General features: G+C 44.4%; 1 protein-coding gene and 1 non-coding gene across 2 annotated transcripts in view; both read right to left on the reverse strand.

Moving 5' to 3' along the window:
* The window catches only part of LOC126235080 (sodium-dependent dopamine transporter), a 644,375-nt gene that overhangs the window by 563,908 nt on the left and 55,125 nt on the right, over nt 1-25,342 (reverse strand). The window lies entirely within an intron of this gene.
* Trnat-ugu (transfer RNA threonine (anticodon UGU)) lies at nt 14,410-14,484 on the reverse strand. Its single transcript has one exon. It is a non-coding gene; the product is annotated as a tRNA-Thr (tRNA).

Genomic DNA, 25,342 nt, shown 5'->3' on the forward strand with positions numbered 1-25,342 from the left:
ATAAACGATGTACATCTCTGATAGGTTTTATAAAGCGGATCGCTGACTGTGCACGATTACAGAGCCAAAGATACTGCTTCTGGTCTGAGATGGTAGTGTTGGAGTAAGAGATCGCTTGGCGTATAGTTATAGGTAGCTCTCTGTGAGTGAAAGAAGACGGAGTAGGCAGTTTTTGTGGTGTGCTCTGTGAAGCCACCAAGGTGTTAGATTAATGTAGGTATATCAATATTGTTGAACAGGGAAGCAGAGTCTTCATGCAAGCAAGGTAAAGATGTTAAATAATTATGATTTTTGTTTTGCCAGCGCGTTAGTATAGATGAGTTGGCTGATAATTTGTAATTATTGAGAAACCCCAGAACGTACGTAAACTGATTTGGTAAAAAGGCTAATTAAATATTACACTTTTGTATTGTTTCTAAGATTTGTTAACAGAGCTATATGTAATTTGATGATTTGCATTTTGCTGGTTTTGTGAGGTTACTTACTGTATAAATCTCGTTGTTCGTGAATCAATTAGTAAATATATTTGTTAATATGTAACTTCAATTGCTAGATGTTTCTTGAAAAGATGAAGTTAAATTGCAATATAATTTTGCTAAAAATACTCGGTGTTAGTAATTCACCGTAATCAGTACCACCTCCCTGTGCAGGTCATATGTTTTCCAAAGAAGTTGGCTTTTTCTTTAATATTTTCGTTTATCAACCAAAAGAATTTCGTGTGCATTTCAAGCAATATGGCCCGCATTGCGCACTGCTGAGTCTGTAGCTGGCATTCATTTTTTTTTATGAGCGGTCAGAACATATCGCGTTCCACCGTCGCTGCTTAAGAGGTAAGACAGTGTAATTAATTTGTTATGTCAGAGGGTTCAGTGCCTAAGGGACTGAATGTGTTTTGTAGTGACGGTATTTCTTTATTGGTTTCGGGATTTGCATTCCTCAATCAGTTCGTATAAAGTTTTTGCTAACAATAACACTGAGTAAGCACGCCACTTGCAGTTACAACACGCTACACGATAACTCGAGTTATGTATCCATTCCACAGTCACGCATTCATTCAATTATTATTTATAAAGAACATTACAACCTGGTAATATGTAACTATTGTAATTGCTGAGATACGATAGTGTAAGGGGAATCGTAAAGGTTGCGAGTGGTAAGTTCTCTTAACAATGGGATTCGACCGCTGGACGCCTCGTTAGCAGGAGGTTTGAGCCACGGTGCCGGCATTTGCAGTGAGCGAGTTGACAGCGTGTGATTTCTCGCAAGCCTGATGCTCGTGGGGAGCATCGAGTCTCAAGGAAACTCTGACAACAGTTTACGTCACTGCATAATATCAGTAAGTTGTCTCAAACTTCGGAAATGGAGCGGTTCTGGACCATTGTTGTCGCTGACCAACCTCTCCACAAATCACGACGTTCGACGACACCAACAAGTCCGCAAGATTGACACTTAGAATGATCAATAATTCAAACTGTAGGCTCTTCTGAAAACAGTATTTTTCCTAATATATAATTTTTTGTATCAGTATAGACTGTGTTGTAGACTACATTACTGATCCATAACACTGTTACCCGGTAAGGTTGTTGATGCCAAGATTCCTGTTGGCATAACCGACTACCATAAACGTGCAGCAGAATTTGATAGAATTATATCAAGTATAGTTTCTTTGAAAAACTCATGAGTAAATCTAAATTTTCATAGTAACAACCCTTCATCTTAATACTCTTTTATTTGGAGGTAATTATTTCATTTTATTTGAATGCTTGCTGCTTTTGTTTCTAAATTTTTATGTACTGATGGATTGGTGCGCAGTATTTCAGCGTTGTTCTAGCAATTGATCTTTCATGGTGAGTTTCAGTAGTTTGGAAGTTTTATCTCTGTTGCGCTTATTTCTCTAAAAATAAATTTGTGAAGAGTAGCTTTAATGTGCTGCAGCATTCATGTATTATCGTCTTCAAGGTCAGTCCAGTATTACAGGAATCACAACACGTTTTACGTATTACAAATGTTCCATAAAAGTTAGTAAGTAGGGTGATTCAGACATGATACATTCAGTAATCGCAGAGTTATTTATATCAGCAGGGAAGATACAAAATTACGTAATCGAGTTGAAACTTCCTGGCAGATTAAAACTGTGTGCCCGACCGAGACTCGAACTCGGGACCTTTGCCTTTCGCGGGCAAGTGCTCTACCAACTTTTTTTTTTTTTTTTTTTTTTTTTTTTTTTTTTTTTTTTTTTTTGGGCCTCCTTCCTCCCCTACAGCCCGTCCTTCCGCTCGCCATTTGTGCCTTCTTCGGCGAGCTTCTGTGCTATGTTTGTTCCATAAGAGATAGTTGACCAACGAAGTAAATGTGTACAAGTGAACAAAATCCCTTCTTTTGGAGTTGTGGAAAGAAAATAGGTCCTCTACATTCTTCCATCATTGTGCGGGAGCGATTTTTATAGGAGAGCCAGGCGTACTTCAGCCCGCTGGCGTCTCAGGGTTGCGTCAGCAACCTATTAGTGCTGCTACTCGAGGGCAAAGGGTAAACGAAATAGCCACCTTGTTGGCGCAAAAGGAATGAGAAACTTAATAGAGAATTTCATAAAAAAAAATAATAAAAATAAAAAAATATCGTTTAATCGTTCATCAGCTCTGTCGGTAGGACAAAGTTCGGTTCAAGAAATTTGCGTAATTTTCTTTGTATTTCTTTTGTCGTTCGAGCTTTTGAAGTTCTGTCATCAGGTACATCCAATAGTCTTCTACACTCTTCGTCACAGCCGTTGAGATGTAATGGACTGTCAGTCCTTTGAGCCAGTTGGCTGACCTTCTTTTAGTGTTAGGATATGGCACGTCATCTGGCAGAAGGACGTGTGTCGGTGTAATGGTGTTAGGTGACGTGCGGAGCACACGTGCTAGTTTTTGCCTGAAGAGATTCCACACGTCTTTCACATCGTCACAGACGAAACGATGTTCTTCGGTGTCGACGACATCGCAGCTGGGACAGTTTGGTGTGTGTGCCAGACGTATCGCGTGCAGTTTAGAGTTGGTGGGGATTTTTCTATTGACTGCGAGGTACCACGTCGATCGCACATTGGATGGTAGATGGGGGTCAGATATGTTTTCCCATATGTTTTTCCAGTTATAATGTCGAAACTTGTTTTCTATTCGATTGCGCAATGTTCCTCCCAGCAAGGTGTTGTAAACCTCCTTAACCTGATATATGTCCTTCTCCGGTATTCTATGGCGTACATAGCTGTATTCCACAAGAAAGTTTTTATAGTGGTACAGCGCGTGGGAGATGTGATGCACATCGATTGGTGGATCTCTGCTGACTGGGGTGATTTCACGTAAGAGATGAGCCACTAAGGTCCGCGGTGATCGTTGCCACTGTTTATAAGTTTTGCTAACGTATAGCGCTTGCGCTTTAAGGTAGATGTCTGTTAGATGTAGCCCTCCATACCAACTGAGCTACCGAAGCACGACTCACGTCCGGTACTCACAGCTGTACTTCTGCCAGTACCTCGTCTCCTACCTTCCAAACTTTACAGAAGCTCTCCTGCGAACCTTGCAGAACTAGCACTCCGGAAAGAAAGGATATTGCGGAGACATGGCTTAGCCACAGCCTGGGGGATGTTTCCAGAATGAGATTTTCACTCTGCAGCGGAGTGTGCGCTGATATGAAACTTCCTGGCAGGAGTGCTAGTTCTGCAAGGTTCGCAGGAGAGCTTCTGTAAAGTTTGGAAGGTAGGAGACGAGGTACTGGCAGAAGTACAGCTGTGAGTACCGGGCCTGAGTCGTGCTTCGGTAGCTCAGTTGGTAGAGCACTTGCCCGCGAAAAGCAAAGGTCCCGAGTTCGAGTCTCGGTCGGGCACACAGTTTTAATCTGCCAGGAAGTTTCATATCAGCGCACACTCCGCTGCAGAGTGAAAATCTCATTATGTAATCGAGTTGTTCACGCTGTATTGTAGACCACATACACGAGTCCTGTTATCAATTGATTTTGTGGTAAAGTTTGTGCAGTTAGACTGGCGACCATATTATTTCAAAATAATACAAGTTCATTTCAAGTGAAGGAATTATTCACCCAAGGCAAAATTTTATTTCCGTGAAAGACCAGTACCAGCTTTACTCCTTTTTGTTCATTAATAAACCCACATAAAAATACTATCGCAGATGAGTGAATTATCATTCTCGACAGTGAGTTGTAAACGTTTCTCCATTTCCATTCGGCAGTATTCTGTACCTATAAGCTTGCTTGCAAAATCCTTAGATACATGATCACACAGTCAAGAATTTAAACCGATCGGAGAGTGGACTATTGCATTTAGAACGTAATCTTTCGACAAGCACCTGAAAAACCTCAGCGCATGTCAGTCATCCACAGATAAGGGCATGACAAAAAATACATCAACACGACTTGCATCCCCTTCATTAAGCAGGTGGGATACTGTCAACCTGATGACGAAACTCGGAAATAGGAATTTTATTGATGGTCAATTACTAACCGCCGATTAGTTCCATTCATTTTGTCAACAGCTGGGGCTACGCTCAGGCATGACGTCATCAACAACATCCACAAAAAACGTGGACAATCTGACGTTTGCCGCATCGTCATGGATTTTCGCCTTTTCCACAGGTTTTCCAGGAAATCAGACGAAATCGCTAATTCAAGAAACTCAAGTGGAAGTGGTCCAGCCATATTATATTTTTCACACTTTGAGGGGCTAGAAAATGGTTAAATAAATAGCTCCAACGCCACTTCTGCGTTCTTACAGTACCGTACACTATCAGCACCCGTAACTCGCTTTTATCAATGACAGCTGATGAACACCCACGCCGCTCACTCACAAGTGTATTATCGCTATATCAAACATTTAAAAAATATATTCCGTTCATGTAGTGTGTAGGATCAAAAGTCTTGTTGATGTTTCCGGCGGACTTCGCTATGATGAGGTCAAAGTAAAACATTCCATTCTTATATTAGCTGCTACCGTGGAAACTGTACTAACAGAGACTGCTGACTCTTTTCAGGCAGAACAAAGAGTGATAAACCATATGTTAGGAAGCCGTTCTCTGCCGTAGTTGTTATTCGAGCCCACACTCGAATAGCATTTCAGAAAAATGAACACATAAATCTTTCCACACGAGCACTGGTTTCCCTTATTTCTTTCGTTTTACTGCTATGTTCATTTCTTACTATGTAGATGGGAGTCATTAAATATTTTAGCGTTCGGAGGAGAAAGTTGGTGATTGAAGTTTTTAGAAAACATCTCGGCGCAACGAAAAGTGCCTTTGTTTCAATGATTGCCACCCCAACTCCTTTATCATGTCCGCGAGACTCTCTCCCTTATTTCGTGGTAATACCATATGAAATGCCTTTCTTGGATTTTTCGGTGCTCTCTGTCAATCCCTTCTGGAAAGGAATGCTGTACCGCTCAACAGTACTCCAGAAGAGGATGGACAACCTGAAGTGTAGACAATCTCTTTAGTAAATTTATAGTATCGTGTAAGTGTTCCGCCAATAAAAATTTTCCTGTGAGATTTTCTGTTTGATGGTTCCAATTTAATTTCCTCATAATCTTAACTCCTACGCATTTAAGTGAATCATTAACCTTTAAATTTGTGTCACTTACTGTATAACGGAAATTTAACGAATTTTTGTTTTTGTTTTATTATAGAGGATCTTTCGCAGTATGCAGTTAACTTGTCTGAAAAGTTTTGCAATTTGCTTTGATATTCTGATGACTTAACTAGACGGGAAACTACAGCAACATCTGAAAACGATCTAATACCGTGCTCAGATTGTTTCCTAAATTGTTTAGGAACAACAGAGAGCCTGTAACACTTTCTTGGGGAATGCCTGATATCACTTTTGGTTTACTCGACGATTTACAATTAATTACTACGAACTATGGCCTTCCTTATAACAAATCACGAGTCCATTCGCACAACTGACGTGATCCTTCATACGCACGCAATTTAATTAGAAGCCGCATGTGAGGAATGGTCTCAAAAGCCTTTTGGAGAGCTATAAATGTTCAATCAACTACATAAAAGGTTCGCTCTCATCGCACAGTTTGGCCACAAACCACGTGTAACTCATCATTTCACCGAATAATGGGCAGGATAGCTGGTGATGTACAACTGAACTGTTTTGATCAGTCTTCTCGGGATGTTGATTTGTTTTTCTCTCTCGAATTGATAACAGCTGTTTTGACGCCTTGTGATCAAATTCCTTAGCTGATGATAAAAGCAGATATCGCAGGGTTGCAATAGTGGAGGACGCTTGGTGGGAACCACTTTAATACTGCATGATGGCAATCCTCCTTCATACTGAAAAATCTCCTCGTCTAATATGGATTTGTTTGTCATCCCTTCGAGTCAATTAACAGAAGAAATTTCTTCTCCTGTATGCAAGGCTTCATTGCATCAATGAAAAAACTTTTGTATAAGGCTGTTCTAAGTCTCCCAGATTTTGAGGGAGTAATGGCGATAGTCCAGTATTTTGACGCCTTCTCATCTCCGTTCGTTGAACCTGCTGTCTAAAAGAGCCAGTAATCTCTTGTAGGAATACGTAGACTGTTGGCAGTAATTTTCCAGAAAGGGTTATAGCGTATTGCGTTGAATACGATTGGGTTATTTTGTTCATATTTCGGTTTATTTGCAGTGTGAGTAACGTAAAAATTAAAACTAAAAGGAGTTTCTGCATATGGCTGGACCCCACGACCTTCACGTTATCGTTCTAGACACTTTCCAGAGCGCCAACAGCTGCCTGGAAAATACGCTAAAATAGATGACTCATGCCTTTCCCGACCCGTGTCAAAAATGCTCCTTTTCCTAAACGCTTCGCATCTGGTGCTCCCTTGTCTGTCTCTTTCATTTCTGGCCAAACCCTACACATGTTATAAATTTGAGCGAAATCAGTGATGACGAGAGGGCGGGGTCGCCCTGTCAGTTGAATGCCCTCTGCGACATGAATGTGCAGACGGTAGTGACATGTCAATTTCCTTCACATAAACAACCACAATCTTGAAAATGATGGTACCATCGCCGAATGCATTGGGCTTAGGAGGTGTAGAGCCGTGCTCTCCACGAAAATCAGGCAGCGCAGATCTAAATGAACTGCACCTGTTGAAATGGAGAACGGCCTTTGTTTTTTATTTATTTTATTTTATTATTATTATTATTATTGTTATTATTATTATTATTATTGCTGTTCCATCTCGACTTGACACATAGCAGGCAATGAACGAGCTGGCGAGTTATCTGGTCTAGAGGCACCTGTAACGGCAACCACAACAAACAACCGACGATTTACGACTCGCACGAAGGCAAACTTCGAGCTTCGATACGTAATTTAAAATTCACACGAAGTGTCTTTCTCCATTCATGAAGAAGATATAGTCTTACGAAATCATATGAACCTTTCTGAAGCACCCTACATCTTTTATCCTGCTCTCCGGATTGAGTAACGCTGAACTATAGGTTTAAACACACGAACGAATGAAATAAAGAAAGGATAACAAATTACGATCTGTGTAGCTCCTCGATAATTAACTCCTTTCTTTCTTCATTACATTCTACTTAGGACGAAAGTGTATGATAAAGTATTAAACAGAAAGTATACTGGTGTAAAAGATTTATTTCGAGTAACTGTGTTTGCTAACCCGACATAGTGAATGGCCAGTAAAATATTTCATTGTACTAAGACGTGAACATCAGTAGCAGCACTAAGTGAAGTTACTGTTAGCAGTTGACAAGTTTTTAGTCGCCTGAACTAATGCTTCGTTCATAAAAAGTTTGATCGTCGGAAAAACGAGACAATACAGATGACAGAATGGTTAATTTCTCTGTGAGTCCGAAGCTTTCTTTGTTCGGCGATCATTTAGCTACTTACTGTGTATATTAATTGGGGGATATGGCTGTAATGATTGCATATACGTGTCGCCACTGATAGCCGAATCTTATTGCATGCACCTGCAAGCTGAAAGCTGTAGGACAGGTAACCCACACGATGAAAACAATAAAATTCCTACATAACTTTATACAAATAGATCTTTCATTCAGTTATTATACGTTAGAGTATTTTTATCCTTCGTAGTGCATCACACGTATGATCTAATACATTTTCTTTGTGTAACACACGAAAATTGTGTTACTCAAAGAAATATGAAAAGGTAGTATTTTGTTTGCTATTCTTTAACATATGGTACGTAATAAAAACGCAACTGCATAGATAGTGAAATACGCGAATCAGAAAGAAAAATACGCTAATGGACCTTAGATAACTGCCTGCCTGTAATCAAAAGCTAAACGTCTGTTGAAATACAGCTGTCAATAATGACTTGCTTTAAAATGTAAATCTCTTGAAATCTTACCTTCTCAAGCGGACGTCTAAATGAGATCCTGAATTTGTCAGAGATAAACTTACCGGAGCTCTTCTTAGCTTCTGCTTGAATGTAAGCACGTTATTGTCTGGATCTTTTAGCAATTACTACGCAAATTAATTCATTTTCTTTCCTACGTCCATAGTTACGAAAGAATTCGCCATTTTTCGTCTATTCGGAGCATTATTCCATTTTTTAACGTCTTCTGGAAATCAATTAGGCGGTCACTTGAGCAAAATATATCTTTGCTGCCGAGTCCTTTCTGTTTGTCATTGAACTACGATTAAAAAATAAAAACAAAGATATTATTCTTGTCGTGTAGCAGTCATTTCGAGAGGTTACAAGTCAGAAGCGCGCTCTGATTTGTATCCGAGTTCATTCAAAATTAACGTAAATAATTTCATTGCCTACATTTTTAAGAATCTTATAATCGTATTGATATACATTCAAGGGCAGCTAGCTCAGTAGCCACTGAAAACTGGTTAATAGCAGGTGAAATTGAGATCTTTTTTAGGTGTGCTATAATTTATTTTTTGTGATCATAAATAACCTTAGTTTATTGACTGCTAATATCTTGGTCTTGTCGCCTAATCTAAACCTATTCCGTATTATGAGCAAAAATGTCTGTTCCAGCCACTATTTTCTAAGCAGTTTTTGTGGCTATAATGTATCAGTTTGATCTTACATTTCTTGAGCAGCTTAAATCACGTTCTTATTTTCTGTAGGAATTGGACAACTGCCTTTAACAATTGACGATATACCGTGTATTAGAGAGAATATACCACCAAAATATCAAAAATGCGAGATATTGTCATACCATTATTACACATCGATTAAATGCAAAATGGAATGTATAGATAAAATGGCATATATGATACAGTTTGACATCGTCTGTTAATCGTAAATTGCTTTAATGGGAAAGAAGCTAGTAATACTGATCAATAAGTGAAAATGATCTGGGCCTTGATAAGATCGTATACTTCACATGATAGATTCAAACTCAGCTATGACGTGTCTACTTATGACTTCTTTTCAAAATTCCGTGTGATACACAGATTCAATCGGTCTTGGACGTTCATTGCAGCTCACTTTCCGAGTGAATGTTTCTCTATGCAAGCATAGTCTTGAGGCTGTGGCTACGTCATTCTATGACATATGCTTGTTCAACAAGATATGCGGGAGTCAGACAATCTTACGCCACCCATGTTGGACTGTGACTTGAAAACTGTGACTGTTGGGACTGCTGTGACAGTTTTAAACAATTATTTGTTTCAGTCACGACGCGTTTCGAGTGCTTACACACCCATCTTCAGGTGTATCAATGGATAACATCAGAACTTATTTTCCTGAATATGATCAGCTGTATGCCAGGCTCCAGACGGGCACATGGTACTGCCGAGAGGGAATACCATACAGTTTGGCGTATGATTTCAGTTGGCCTCACAGTGACATAACTAACTGTTACAAATCGGTTACTTCAAGGCAACCAGACGTCCTATAGCGAGCATTCCACTGACCCCAAACCACCATCATTTGCGCCAGTGGTATCAGACGAGAGCTCATTGGAGAGCAGGGTGGAGATCTGTTGTGTTTTCTGATGAAAGCTGGTTCTGCCTCGGTGCCAGTGACGGCCATGTGTCGATTAAAAGGATGCCGGTTCAGGGCCTGCAACTAACCAGTCGGCTGGTTTTGGTTGACCCTGGAGCTGTCGTCTTATGATGCCTCATATGTGCCTGATTGGAGGCAGATCTGGTGATCGAGCAGGCCAAGGCAACGTGTCGACACTCTGTAGAGCATTTTGGGTTACAACAGTGGTGTGTGAGCGAGCGTTATACTGTTGGAAAACAACCCCTGGAATGCTGTTCATGAACGGCAGCACAACAGGTCGAATCAACAGATTAACGTACAAATTTGCATTCAGGGTGAGTGAGATAACCACGGGAGTGCTCCTGCTGTCGTACAAAATCACACCCCAGACCATACCCCAGGCGTAGGTCCAGTGTGTGTAGCACGCAGGCGGGTGGTTGCAGACCCTCAACTGGCCTGCTACTAACCAACAACGGCACCGAGGCAAAACCAGCTTTCATCAGAAAACGCAACAGGCCTCCATCCTACCCTCCAGTGAGCTCTCGCTTGACACCACTAAAGTCACAAATGACGGTGGTTTGGAGTCAGTGGAATGCACACTGCCTCAGAGCTATCCTTGAAGTAACCGATTTGTAACAGTTTGTTGTGGCACTGTGGTGCCAACTGCTGCTCAGGTTGCTGTTGTAGGTGCAGTACGATACGCTAGAACCATACGCTAAACACGATGTTCTTCACCCTCGGTAATGCCTCATGGCCGTCTGGAGACCGGTCTTCTTGCGACCGTGCATTCCCGTGACCACCGCTGCCATCAATCATGTACAGTGTCTACATTACTGCCAAATCTTTCTACAGTATAGCCGAAGGAACATGTAGCTTCTCATAGCCCTATTGCACGACCTCATTCGAACTCAGTGAGATGTTGTTTATAGCTTCTTTGTCACCTGAAAGACATTCTTGAGTAACATCAACTAACCAGGTCCGATCTCAATGGTAAATAACGCTCACGACCGTTACAGTGTGTATTTAAAGCAGACCTAATTTGCATCCTCATAGTGGCGCTACTAACGCCACTCTTGTGCCACTGCCACGCAGTTTGAATAGACATCATCTTTCAGATATAGGAACACGACTACCAACTTTTGTTTACGTCCCAGAACTCCTTCTTTGCGCCGTGATCTTTCTTTTGGCAGAGTATAAGGAAATATTGTGCAGAGCGTTTGTCATTCAGAAATCGCATACGAATGTTATTCGTGAGATTATGGCGTTATGCCTCTTGTGTGGAATACGAACGTCTATCAGCCCGTGCAGAAATACGACACCTGCGCAATAGTGGCCTGTAGAGACTACTGTTTCCGCGCGACTGCTACGGTCGCAGGTTCGAATCCTGCCTCGGGCATGGAAGTGTGTGATCTCCTTAGGTTAGTTAGGTTTAAGTAGTTCTAAGTTCTAGGGGACTGATGACCTCAGGTGTTAAGTCCCATAGTGCTCAGAGCCATTTTTAGACTACTGTTTATTGTTTCCAGACACTGCTGCTCGCAACAGTCAGGAACCCATGGCCGTTATGTGAATATGAAATGGTCGGTTTCAACAGAGCCATACGTAATGCCATCTAAACGACCCCAAGCGTGTAACGCCAGAGAGGACAATGTTGTTCGTTCAGGAGTGCAGGATCGTAAAACAATGTGTAGAAAGACAAGTATACACACGAACAGTGGAATAACGTCTGGAGACCACGGATTGTTAACATGGTGGCCGTTTTTCGACTTCGTTGACGTAACAGAGAGAGGCGCGCCATAGCGGTGCGCTCAACGACGAAACAAGGTGCAGGCATTTTCTTTTCAGAAGAGTATCAGTTCTGCTTTCCGAATCGTGGACCTACCCACGTATGAAGATATCGAGGAGAACGATGGCATTCTTCATCGTCATACTGATCCAGCATCTGGCGTGATGGTATGGGATGTCGTTGGGTACAGAACACGATCAACTCTGATTCAAATAGCCGGTAATTTGGACAGCAGCCGTTACACTTCTGACGTGTTATGGCCGGATATTTTGCCTTACTTACGAGCTCTTCTTGATGTTATCTTTCAACAAGATAAGACAAGACCGCGGTTTGCTCGCCATATCTTGACCTGTCTCGCTATACAGAGTGTCTTCGAATGTTGCCCTGGCCAGCACGTTTTCCAGATCCCTCACCCAATGAAAACATCTGGTCGTGGTTTGTCGAAAGATTAGCAACCTGCCATCCACCAACCACTACTAAAGATTATCTGGCATAGTGTTGAAACAACATGGAAAAGTATAGCTGTGTCTGTCATCCAAACTCAGTTCGACTTGGCCAGTCTAATTACTGTCATTGTTCCTGCCAGAAGAAATTTCACGCCCTGTACACCCCCAGATCACTTACAAATTCAATAATTTATTCTTCCTGCTTTTCTATATATGGCTCTGAGCACTATGGGACTTAACATCTGAGGACATCAGTCCCCTAGAACTTAGAACTACTTAAACCTAACTAAATGATGACTAACTGACAACCTCAGCTGCCGACAGGTGTTGTTGTTATACCTCGATGTGGACAGCTGAAAATGTGTGCCCCGACCGGGACTCGAACCCGGGATCTCCTGCTTACATGGCAGACGCTCTACCCATCTGAGCCACCGACGACACAGATGAATAGCGCAACTGCAGGGACTTATCCCTTGCACGCCTCCCGTGAGACTCACATTCCCAGCTGTCCACAATTCTACATATGTATTGTACCTTATAGACATTTGCCCATCCACTCATTACTCGCGCACGCTTTGGCGATTCCCGTAAGAGTTTGGGCAACCTGTGCGCATTCGCACAGACGAAGGTCAATGGCTGGGTAGCCTTTAACTACACTCCTGGAAATTGAAATAAGAACACCGTGAATTCATTGTCCCAGGAAGGGGAAACTTTATTGACACATTCCTGGGGTCAGATACATCACATGATCACACTGACAGAACCACAGGCACATAGACACAGGCAACAGAGCATGCACAATGTCGGCACTAGTACAGTGTATATCCACCTTTCGCAGCAATGCAGGCTGCTATTCTCCCATGGAGACGATCGTAGAGATGCTGGATGTAGTCCTGTGGAACGGCTTGCCATGCCATTTCCACCTGGCGCCTCAGTTGGACCAGCGTTCGTGCTCGACGTGCAGACCGCGTGAGACGACGCTTCATCCAGTCCCAAACATGCTCAATGGGGGACAGATCCGGAGATCTTGCTGGCCAGGGTAGTTGACTTACACCTTCTAGAGCACGTTGGGTGGCACGGGATACATGCGGACGTGCATTGTCCTGTTGGAACAGCAAGTTCCCTTGCCGGTCTAGGAATGGTAGAACGATGGGTTCGATGACGGTTTGGATGTACCGTGCACTATTCAGTGTCCCCTCGACGATCACTAGTGGTGTACGGCCAGTGTAGGAGATCGCTCCCCACACCATGAAGGCTGGTGTTGGCCCTGTGTGCCTCGGTCGTATGCAGTCCTGATTGTGGCGCTCACCTGCACGGCGCCAAACACGCATACGACCATCATTGGCACCAAGGCAGAAGCGACTCTCATCGCTGAAGACGACACGTCTCCATTCGTCCCTCCATTCACGCCTGTCGCGACACCACTGGAGGCGGGCTGCACGATGTTGGGGCGTGAGCGGAAGACGGCCTAACGGTGTGCGGGACCGTAGCCCAGCTTCATGGAGACGGTTGCGAATGGTCCTCGCCGATACCCCAGGAGCAACAGTGTCCCTAATTTGCTGGGAAGTGGCGGTGCGGTCCCCTACGGCACTGCGTAGGATCCTACGGTCTTGGCGTGCATCCGTGCGTCGCTGCGGTCCGGTCCCAGGTCGACGGGCACGTGCACCTTCGGTCGACCACTGGCGACAACATCGATGTACTGTGGAGACCACACGCCCCACGTGTTGAGCAATTCGGCGGTACGTCCACCCGGCCTCCCGCATGCCCACTATACGCCCTCGCTCAAAGTCCGTCAACTGCACATACGGTTCACGTCCACGCTGTCGCGGCATGCTACCAGTGTTAAAGACTGCGATGGAGCTCCGTATGCCACGGCAAACTGGCTGACACTGACGGCGGCGGTGCACAAATGCTGCGCAGCTAGCGCCATTCGACGGCCAACACCGCGGTTCCTGGTGTGTCCGCTGTGCCGTGCGTGTGATCATTGCTTGTACAGCCCTCTCGCAGTGTCCGGAGCAAGTATGGTGGGTCTGACACACCGGTGTCAATGTGTTCTTTTTTCCATTTCCAGGAGTGTATATGAAGAAAGTAACTTGTTCTCGAAAGAACAATTACTGTTGATGACCGTGCAGCTTTTCCCTGGAATAAATGATGACTGACTGACAACCTCAGCTGCCGACAGGTGTTGTTGTTATACCTCGATGTGGACAGCTGAAAATGTGTGCCCCGACCGGGACTCGAACCCGGAATCTCCTGCTTACAAGGCAGACGCTCTATCCATCTGAGCCACCGACGACACAGATGAATAGCGCGACTGCAGGGACTTATCCCTTGCACGCCTCCCGTGAGAGGACAGCACACACATCCGTGCCCGAGAGAGGATTCGAACCTGCGGCCGAAGCGGTTGTTCGGTTCCAGACTGAAGCGCCTAGAACCGCACGGCCACACCGGCGGGCCTTTTCTGTATACACTTGCGCTATCACATCTAAATTGGAAACCGTAGTTTTCGAATTCCAGGCGACATCAATGAAAAAAGCTTTCTCTAATTAGCGGAGATAAATATTAATAGGCCATCGGATTCTCATGTTGTTATTCTGCCCAGTATCAGATCTTGGGAAGGCGTGGACTACGGCCCTATTTACAGCGAGCCCCTGATTTGAATGGAAACTGGCTGAAGATGGTAGAAATCGCTTCACAAATAAGAGATTTAGAAATTAGCACAAAGAGATATATTTTGAAATTAACACAGAACAAAGTACTCTTAACCGAGGGCAGTCTCCACTGACATAGACACATTCACAGAATGGCATATAGAGTTAGCATTCACTTGTAGCTACATAAGTTGAACTGAGAACAGTGACCAGTTTCAAACTGACGTAGAAGTACGGTGTATATCGCACAAATCGCCTTTAATGGTGACTGGTTTCAGTCCAAAGGCGGACCATCTTCAGACCGTATTCGAAAGCTGATGTTGAAGACAGCTCCACGGTACAGGGACTGCAGAAGTCTCCAGATGTTGTCTTCAGACTTGAGTCCTCTGCAGTCCGTGCTCCGTGGATCTATCTTCACACATTAACTTTGGAATACAGTCTGAAGATGGTCCACCTTTAGACTGAAACCGGTCACCGATAAATGTTAAGCCGTCCTTTGTGGCCGAGCGGCTCTAGGCGCTTCAGTCCGGAACCGCGCTGCTGCTAAGGTCGCAGGTTCGAATCCTGCCTCGGGCATGGATGTGTGTGATGTCCTTAGGTTTAAGTAGTTCTAAGGCTAGGGGACTGGCGACCTCAGATGTTAAGTCGCATAGTCCTCAGAGCCATTTGAACCATTTGATAAATATTATTTACGATATACACTGTTTTTCTAAGTACAATAATTTCTTGCTGATAACTACCCATTTAATATAAACACACTTAAGGTGGTTTATCTCTCAGTAATTATAGTACATTCTCCTAACATTCTAGCGTTTAACTGCTTACTTACATAGTTATTTCTAAAGATTATTGTGATCCTACTAATCCTCTAATGCTTTACTACAAGCAGAAAGGCGACAGTTTTTCAGAAGTTCCTTCCTTCAATTTTAAAACAATAAATACATTAATTTACCATCGAATTTTATGTTTTACTAAGGTTATTGTCTCCAGCATTTCACGACTTTCGTGCTGGACTAGTCACGCGAGGTACCTTGCCAAATGCCTGGATGGTTCCATTGAGAGGGCATGGGAGACTTCCTTCCCCGTCCTTTCCTAGTCCGATGAAACCAATGAACTCGCTGTTTGGGCCCCTCCCCCAAATCAACCAACTAACGAGGTACCTTGGGTTTTAGAATGGAGTTATTACCCAACAGATCAACCGAACCATAGGACGATTCGTAAGTGATGTAGGCTGCATAGGCATCCCACGAGCAATTAGAGATACTAAAACCCCATTTCCTGTGACATACACTGTATCACTAGCGCCTCACGCGATGATCGCTTTAGCATACTCGAAGGCCCACCAATCGCCACCTCACTACGGATTAAGAGCAAACCGAAGAAAGGCGAAAGTAGTGGAGAACATCAGAAATCAGATTAGCGAGGAACTTATCAAAATTTGAGACCACGAAGTACAAGAATTGAAGGTAATCTGCAAACGACATATGACCGTTGAAGCAAGGAGAACATAATAAGCAGACTAGCAAAGCTAAAAAGGGCATTTCGATCCAAAAAGAGTCTGCTGGTATCTACGAGGCATGTTCAGAAAGTAACTGCGCCAGAGTTTTATATTTTTTTAGAAAAAGTGTATTTGAAAAAGTTACTGGATATTGTTGATAAACGTTTTGAGTACTTTTTCACATAATAGCCATCCCGTTCAGCGCATGTGGTGAGAAATGGCACAAGCTTCTTTATGCCCTCGAAGAACTCTCCCGGCAGCTACTTCCCTTACCTGAGAAGCTCTGAAGATGAATCTGAAGGCGCAAAGTCAGGGGAGTTGGGAAGTGGTTCAAAACATCCCGGCCAAATGAATTCAAGAGCGGCTTGGTGGCTAAGGCTGTGTGAGGTAGGGCGTTGTCGTGCAATGAGCACTCTCCTCTCGTCAGCATTCCCCTCATTTTGTTTCAAATGCTCCTTTTGAGTTTTTTAGGGCTCCCAATATACACTCCTGGAAATGGAAAAAAGAACACATTGACACCGGTGTGTCAGACACACCATACTTGCTCCGGACACTGCGAGAGGGCTGTACAAGCAATGATCACACGCACGGCACAGCGGACACACCAGGAACCGCGGTGTTGGCCGTCGAATGGCGCTAGCTGCGCAGCATTTGTGCACCGCCGCCGTCAGTGTCAGCCAGTTTGCCGTGGCATACGGAGATCCATCGCAGTCTTTAACACTGGTAGCATGCCGCGACAGCGAGGACGTGAACCGTATGTGCAGTTGACGGACTTTGAGCGAGGGCGTATAGTGGGCATGCGGGAGGCCGGGTGGACGTACCGCCGAATTGCTCAACACGTGGGGCGTGAGGTCTCCACAGTACATCGATGTTGTCGCCAGTGGTCGGCGGAAGGTGCACGTGCCCGTCGACCTGGGACCGGACCGCAGCGACGCACGGATGCACGCCAAGACCGTAGGATCCTACGCAGTGCCGTAGGGGACCGCACCGCCACTTCCCAGCAAATTAGGGACACTGTTGCTCCTGGGGTATCGGCGAGGACCATTCGCAACCGTCTCCATGAGGCTGGGCTACGGTCCCGCACACCGTTAGGCCGTCTTCCGCTCACGCCCCAACATCGTGCAGCCCGCCTCCAGTGGTGTCGCGACAGGCGTGAATGGAGGGACAAATGGAGACGTGTCGTCTTCAGCGATGAGAGTCGCTTCTGCCTTGGTGCCAATGATGGTCGTATGCGTGTTTGGCGTCGTGCAGGTGAGCGCCACAATCAGGACTGCATACGACCGAGGCACACAGGGCCAACACCCGGCATCATGGTGTGGGGAGCGATCTCCTACACTGGCCGTACACCACTGGTGATCGTCGAGGGGACACTGAATAGTGCACGGTACATCCAAACCGTCATCGAACCCATCGTTCTACCATTCCTAGACCGGCAAGGGAACTTGCTGTTCCAACAGGACAATGCATGTCCGCATGTATCACGTGCCACCCAACGTGCTCTAGAAGGTGTAAGTCAACTACCCTGGCCAGCGAGATCGCCGGATCTGTCCCCCATTGAGCATGTTTGCGACTGGATGAAGCGTCGTCTCACGCGGTCTGCACGTCCAGCTCGAACGCTGGTCCAACTGAGGCGCCAGGTGGAAATGGCATGGCAAGCCGTTCCACAGGACTACATCCAGCATCTCTACGATCGTCTCCATGGGAGAATAGCAGCCTGCATTGCTGCGAAAGGTGGATATACACTGTACTAGTGCCGACATTGTGCATGCTCTGTTGCCTGTGTCTATGTGCCTGTGGTTCTGTCAGTGTGATCATGTGATGTATCTGACCCCAGGAATGTGTCAATAAAGTTACCCCTTCCTGGGACAATGAATTCACGGTGTTCTTATTTCAATTTCCAGGAGTGTAGTTGTGGATTGATGGTCTCCCCCCTTAGGCAGAAATTAGAGAAAGATGCCTTTCCGGCCGCAAAACAATGAGCCCTTTATTTGCGCGCAATTATGGTTTTGAATTTTTTGACGATGGGGAATAGAAAAGCAACTGAAATCACTCAACAGAGGAAAGTCCACTGGACCTGACGGGATACCAATTCGATTCTACACAGAGTACGCGAAAGAACTTGCTCCCCTCGAACAGCCGTGTACCGCAAGTCTCTAGAGGAACGGTAGGTTCCAAATGATTGGAAAAGAGCATAGGTAGTCCCATCTTCAAGAAGGATCGTCGAGCAGATGCGCAAAACTGTAGATTTATATCTCTGACATCGATCTGTTGTAGAATTTTAGAACATTTTTTTGATCGCGTATCATGTCGTTTTTGGAAACCCAGAATCTACCCTGTACGAATCAACATGGATTCCGGAAACAGCGATCGTATGAGACCCAAGTCGCTTTATTTGTTCATGAGACCCAGAAAATATTAGATACAGGCTCCCAGGTAGATGCCATTTTCCTTGACTTCCGGAAGGCGTTCGATACAGTTCCGCACTGCCGCCTGATAAACAAAGTAAGAGCCTACGGAATATCATACCAGCTGTGGGGCTGGATTGAAGAATTTTTAGCAAACACAACACAGCATGTTGTTCTCAATGGAGAGACGACTACAGACGTTAAAGTAACCTCTGGCGTGCCACAGGGGAGTGTTATGGGGCCATTGCTTTTTACAATATATGTAAATGACCCTAGTAGATAGTGTCGGAAGTTCCATGCGGTTTTTCGCGGATGATGCTGTAGTATACAGAAAAGTTGCAAAAATGGTTCAAATGGCTCTGAGCACTATGGGACTCAACTGCTGAGGTCATTAGTCCCCTAGAACTTGGAACTAGTTAAACCTAACTAACCTAAGGACATCACAAACATCCATGCCCGAGGCAGGATTCGAACCTGCGACCGTAGCGGTCTTGCGGTTCCAAGAAAAGTTGCAGCATTAGAAAATTGCAGCGAAATGCAGGAAGATCTGCAGTGGATAGGCACTTGGTGCAGGGAGTGGCATCTGACCCTTAACATAGACAAATGTAATGTATTGTGAATACATAGAAAGAAGGATCCTTTATTGTATGATTATACGATAGCGGAACAAACACTGGTAGCAGTTACTTCTGTAAAATATCTGGGAGTATGCGTGCGGAACGATTTGAAGTGGAATGATCATATAAATTTAATTGTTGGTAAGGCGGGTGCCAGGTTGAGATTCATTGGGAGAGTCCTTAGAAAATGCAGTCCATCAACAAAGGAGGTGGCTTACAAAACACTCGTTCGACCTACACTTGAGTATTGCTCATCAGTGTGGGATCCGTACCAGGTCGGGTTGACAGAGGAGATAAAGAAGATCCAAATAAGAGCGGCGCGTTTCGTCACAGGGTTATTTGGTAAGCGTGATAGCGTTACGGAGATGTTTAGCAAACTCAAGTGGCAGACTCTGCAAGAGAGGCGCTCTGCATCGCGGTGTAGCTTGCTCGCCAGGTTTCGAAAGGGTGCGTTTCTGGATGAGGTATCGAATATATTGCTTCCTCCTACTTATACCTCCCGAGGAGATCACGAATGTAAAATTAGAGAGATTCGAGCGCGCACTGAGGCTTTCCGGCAGTCGTTCTTTCCGCTTACCATACGTGACTGGAACAGGAAAGGGAGGTAATGACAGTGGCAAGTAAAGTGCCCTCCGCCACACACCGTTGGGTGGCTTGCGGAGTAGAAATGTAGATGCAGGTGAATTGGTGTGACGCCACTGTGACGACTGTCTTTTTGTCTCAAACGTGAGGCACACACATCTCATCTCCAGTTACAGTAAAGCTCAGAAAATCCTCTTCTTCCAATTCGAATCATTCAAGAAACTCGCGGGCACTACCGAACCATTTTTTCATGCGCTACTCTGTCAGTTGTTTTAGGATCCGTGTTTCGCACAGTTTCCGGCATGCCAGAGGTTCTGTGAGTGCCTCGTGTAACAGAGTTCTGGAGAGGTGTGGAAACATTGCAGACATTTCATCCACTATCAATCGGCCATCTTCATGATAGTTTCCTCGAATTTTTGCGTCATGTCATCAGTGTTAATGGGAGGTCTTCCACTCCTCATTTCGCCATGAACATTTGTTCTGCCTCCACTAAACTCCCCACATCACTTAAACATACTCATTGTATTCATAACACCTTGGATGTAAACCGTTTTGAGTCGCTCAGATATTTGGGTAGGTGTTATCCCTTCCACGAGTAGGAAGAGGAACACAAGACGTGGCTCGGGCTTGAGTTTACGTACTACCGGGTCCCTGCGATGATCCCCCTCTACCACAAAGTGTTTCCAACACTCAAGAAAATAAAAAACCACAGGCCGTTATGATCACAGTACACTTACGTTCTGAACATGCTTCGTACTAATATCGGCCTTAATTTGAGAAAGAAATTTCTGGGAACGTACGTTCGATCACAGTATCGGATGGAATTGAATCATGGACTGTGGCAGAACCGAAAATGAAGAGAATCGAAGCCTTTGACATATCTCGCATCTCGCTGTAGGAGGATAGGAAATGAGGAGGTACCCCGCAGAATCGGCGAGGAAAAGAACACGTAGGAAACATTAACAAGAACAAGGGGGCAGGATGATAGGAGATGTGTTAAGTTGTCTGGTACTTAAGGGAGCTGTAGAATGTAAAAATTATATGGGAAGACAGAGACCGGAATATATCCAACAAATAATTAATGACATCGGGTCGAAGTAATAGATTGAGGTGATGGCACAAGAGAACACGAGTGATTCGTACGGCCCGCATCAAATCAGTCAGAAGTTTGATGACCCAAAAAAAGAAAGTACTATGGAAGGGATGACATATTCTTAAACGGTCTAAGCGGTATAGTGTTCTTATTTAGAACTGGTAGCTCCGTTCGAGCATTGTATCATTACCACTCTGGTCCCCTCATGTATCCGAGATGAACGGCATCGAATATCTAGTCGTTTTCAGAAAAGGGAATCCGGTTCAGACTTCTTCGAACTTAGCGATGTGGACTCACGTCAGGAGGAAAAGCTTCAAATTCCCACCCATTCAAATTTAGGTTTTCCGTTGGTTTCCCTAAATACACTCCTGGAAATGGAAAAAAGAACACATTGACACCGGTGTGTCAGACCCACCATACTTGCTCCGGACACTGCGAGAGGGCTGTACAAGCAATGATCACACGCACGGCACAGCGGACACACCAGGAACCACGGTGTTGGCCGTCGAATGGCGCTAGCTGCGCAGCATTTGTGCACCGCCGCCGTCAGTGTCAGCCAGTTTGCCGTGGCATACGGAGCTCCATCGCAGGCTTTAACACTGGTAGCATGCCGCGACAGCGTGGACGTGAACCGTATGTGCAGTTGACGGACTTTGAGCGAGGGCGTATAGTGGGCATGCGGGAGGCCGGGTGGACGTACCGCCGAATTGCTCAACACGTGGGGCGTGAGGTCTCCACAGTACATCGATGTTGTCGCCAGTGGTCGGTGGAAGGTGCACGTGCCCGTCGGCCTGGGACCGGACCGCAGCGACGCACGGATGCACGCCAAAACCGTAGGATCCTACGCAGTGCCGTAGGGGACCGCACCGCCACTTCCCAGCAAATTAGGGACACTGTTGCTCCTGGGGTATCGGCGAGGACCATTCGCAACTGTCTCCATGAAGCTGGGCTAAGGTCCCGCACACCGTTAGGCCGTCTTCCGCTCACGCCCCAACATCGTGCTGCCCGCCTCCAGTGGTGTCGCGACAGGCGTGAATGGAGGGACGAATGGAGACGTGTCGTCTTCAGCGATGAGAGTCGCTTCTGTCTTGGTGCCAATGATGGTCGTATGCGTGTTTGGCGCCGTGCAGGTGAGCGCCACAATCAGGACTGCATACGACCGAGGCACACAGGGCCAACACCCGGCATCATGGTGTGGGGAGCGATCTCCTACACTGGCCGTACACCACTGATGATCGTCGAGGGGACACTGAATAGTGCACGGTACATCCAAACCGTCATCGAACCCATCGTTCTACCATTCCTAGACCGGCAAGGGAACTTGCTGTTCCAACAGGACAATGCACGTCCGCATGTATCCCGTGCCACCCAATGTGCTCTAGAAGGTGTACGTCAACTACCCTGGCCAGCAAGATCTCCGGATCTGTCCCCCATTGAGCATGTTTGGGACTGGATGAAGCGTCGTCTCACGCGGTCTGCACGTCCAGCACGAACGCTGGTCCAACTGAGGCGCCAGGTGGAAATGGCATGGCAAGCCGTTCCACAGGACTACATCCAGCATCTCTACGATCGTCTCCATGGGAGAATAGCAGGCTGCATTGCTGCGAAGGGTGGATATACACTGTACTAGTGCCGACATTGTGCATGCTCTGTTGCCTGTGTCTATGTGCCTGTGGTTCTGTCAGTGTGATCATGTGATGTATCTGACCCCAGGAATGTGTCAATAAAGTTTCCCCTTCCTGGGACAATGAATTCACGGTGTTCTTATTTCAATTTCCAGGAGTGTAGATAAATGCCGGGATGTTGCTTTGGTCCATTTTATTTCTTCCCCAATCAGAGCTAGTGTTCCGTCTCTAATGACTGCGTCATCGACAGAAAGGTAGACCTTAATCTTATTCCCTTGTTCTATAATCTGCCATCGAATTAAGTACCACTTAAGATGACAAATAACACAAAATGCCGTTGCAATAGCGAGAGGTGAAGGACACTCACAACGATGAAATGCTGTTGTTAAACAGACGAAAGCTGGTTCCGAGCTAGATTAATAATGTCCATTCAGGTTCATTCCACGATTTTTACGAGCATCTGCTGCATATGAACACACCAGAGATCCTTTCATCCTTTTAATACATTGCTAATGAGGGCGTTTATTTCATGGAAACCCCTCATGTTTCAAAGTTATATCTTCACATTACGTGTGCAGCTACACGGATTCTTAAACGGTGTGGAACATATTGTTGGCAATTTAACTAGTGTGCAGCACAGCTATTTAGCTCCCGTTTCTACGGCCGTAAAAAATCATTGAATTAAAATTCCAGTAAAACAGTTTCTGCAAAGCAGATTTGTCTTCGGCGAATCATGCTCTGATAAAATTAAATGCGACCAAAACGAACTCAAGCGCAGTTCGTACATATGACATATGCGGCGAAAAATGCCATTTCGGCTTTCTACAACTTGTTCCTTGCATTTACACGGTAATCCATGCCACAGTTATAGCATCCGCTTCCACATCGGGCTTCTATTATCCCTTCAATGAGCCGTTGCAGTAATTGCTGCTTTAAATTTCTCATTAGGTGACCCAAATAAGCAGTTTTTGTTCTTTTAAATGTAATTAAAAACAGTTTTTTTTTACGCAGAATGTCTTCATTTGGCAGTCGTGCTCCGCATGGAATTTTGGGGAATCGGCTATAGGTCCACATTTCAAACGCCTATATGTTTTTTTGTTTTTCATGGTAAGGGCTTTTAACAACGTGGCTTCCATTTCGTACAACAGCGCTGACCAGACATTACATTTTATGAATCGAACTCTAAAAATTTGTGGAATTCCAACACTGAACAGAATTAGGTTGCAGCCCTGTTATTAACTTGATGAAGTATCATAAATGTATTGCGAGCGGTCTCTTTTCGATGTCCAGTCATCAGAACATCGTGTACGAAGATGCTTAAACTTTCTTTCTCGTTCGATATGCAGAGTATTATTTGACATTGTGGCGTTATTAAATGTTTTAAAATGTTCAAATTTGTGTGAATTTCTAAGGAACCAAACTGCTTAGGTCATCAGTCCCTATAAATGTTTTAGTTTCTCTTGTCATTAGCAAGTATTTTTTTTCATAACATTGATATGCAGACTACAGTTTTCGCTACATTCAGCCACAGTGTTCAGTAATCTTCCTAGAACTTTTGTACTGTTTGCGATCAGCAAAGTATCATCAGAACATCGAATGTTGTTAAGACAGACTTCTGGTTTCCAGTGTTAATTTTTATGCACCTAAGATGTTTCGGGTCAATGTCCTTTTCTTAAGATTTTCAGTTACACTGTACTCTATCATAAGATTTATAGTGATCAATAAAACGAGGACACATGCCTACGTTCTTATCAAGTAAACTTTGCACCAGCAACCGTGTCGCAACTATAAACTCCCTTGTGCCTAACTTTTACGTAAAGCAAAACTGAGTCACTGAGAATATTTTCACATTTATCAAATAATACATGGTGAATAATTTTGAGAAAAATTCTTAGAGAACTCTTAGAAAATAGCTCACTAACTAACTAAAATCATATTAAAGTTTCTTTCTTATTTAGGGCCAGCAGCATAACATAAGTCTGATAACTACATGATTATTAGAGTGGGTACACCAGAGAGCTGCGTATAGTAAGTAATCTTTATTTACGACAGACTGTTTCGGCTTGATCGGCTTTTTTAGGTACCTGCAATAACAATTTTTTGTGAGAACATGTATGGGTGCCAATGTCATTTATATTAAAGTAGCTGTATTTTACTCACGTCTTGATTGAAGTGACGTCCATATTACGTCGTTAGTGCTCTGTTTTATAACTTTCAGTGCTTCAATAAGATGGTAAATGATGTTAAGATATTGAAAATAAAAGTCGATTACGATGTGACAGCAGTTTGACAGTTCCACTCTTACGACGCTATAAGTTTACAAAGATTGTGCAGAAGAACAGCGATATTATTTCATTAACTAAATTTTTTACGATTTCTTTGGTTGTCGCATACGTTACTTCCGGTTTACCCATTTTCGTGTTCTAAAAGTTTAATAAAGTTTTTGAGGTAGTATTTGTATCTAAATTCTGAATGTTCTTTTAATATTTCTTGTACATATTTTCTCGTGTACATACAGATTTCTAATTCGTCAAGAATGTTCATTGCAAAACCTTTTGGTATTCTGTGCAGAATCTGCAGTGCATTTAAGATCGTATTAGCAGTATGATTTTGATTTTTCATGTGTAGCAAGAAGCTCGACTGATTATAATCGCTCTCTCTAATGTGTTCTTTATATCTCACGT

The sequence above is a fragment of the Schistocerca nitens genome, chromosome 1 (genome assembly GCF_023898315.1).
Source record: "Schistocerca nitens isolate TAMUIC-IGC-003100 chromosome 1, iqSchNite1.1, whole genome shotgun sequence".
Classification (NCBI taxonomy): Eukaryota; Metazoa; Arthropoda; class Insecta; order Orthoptera; family Acrididae; genus Schistocerca; species Schistocerca nitens.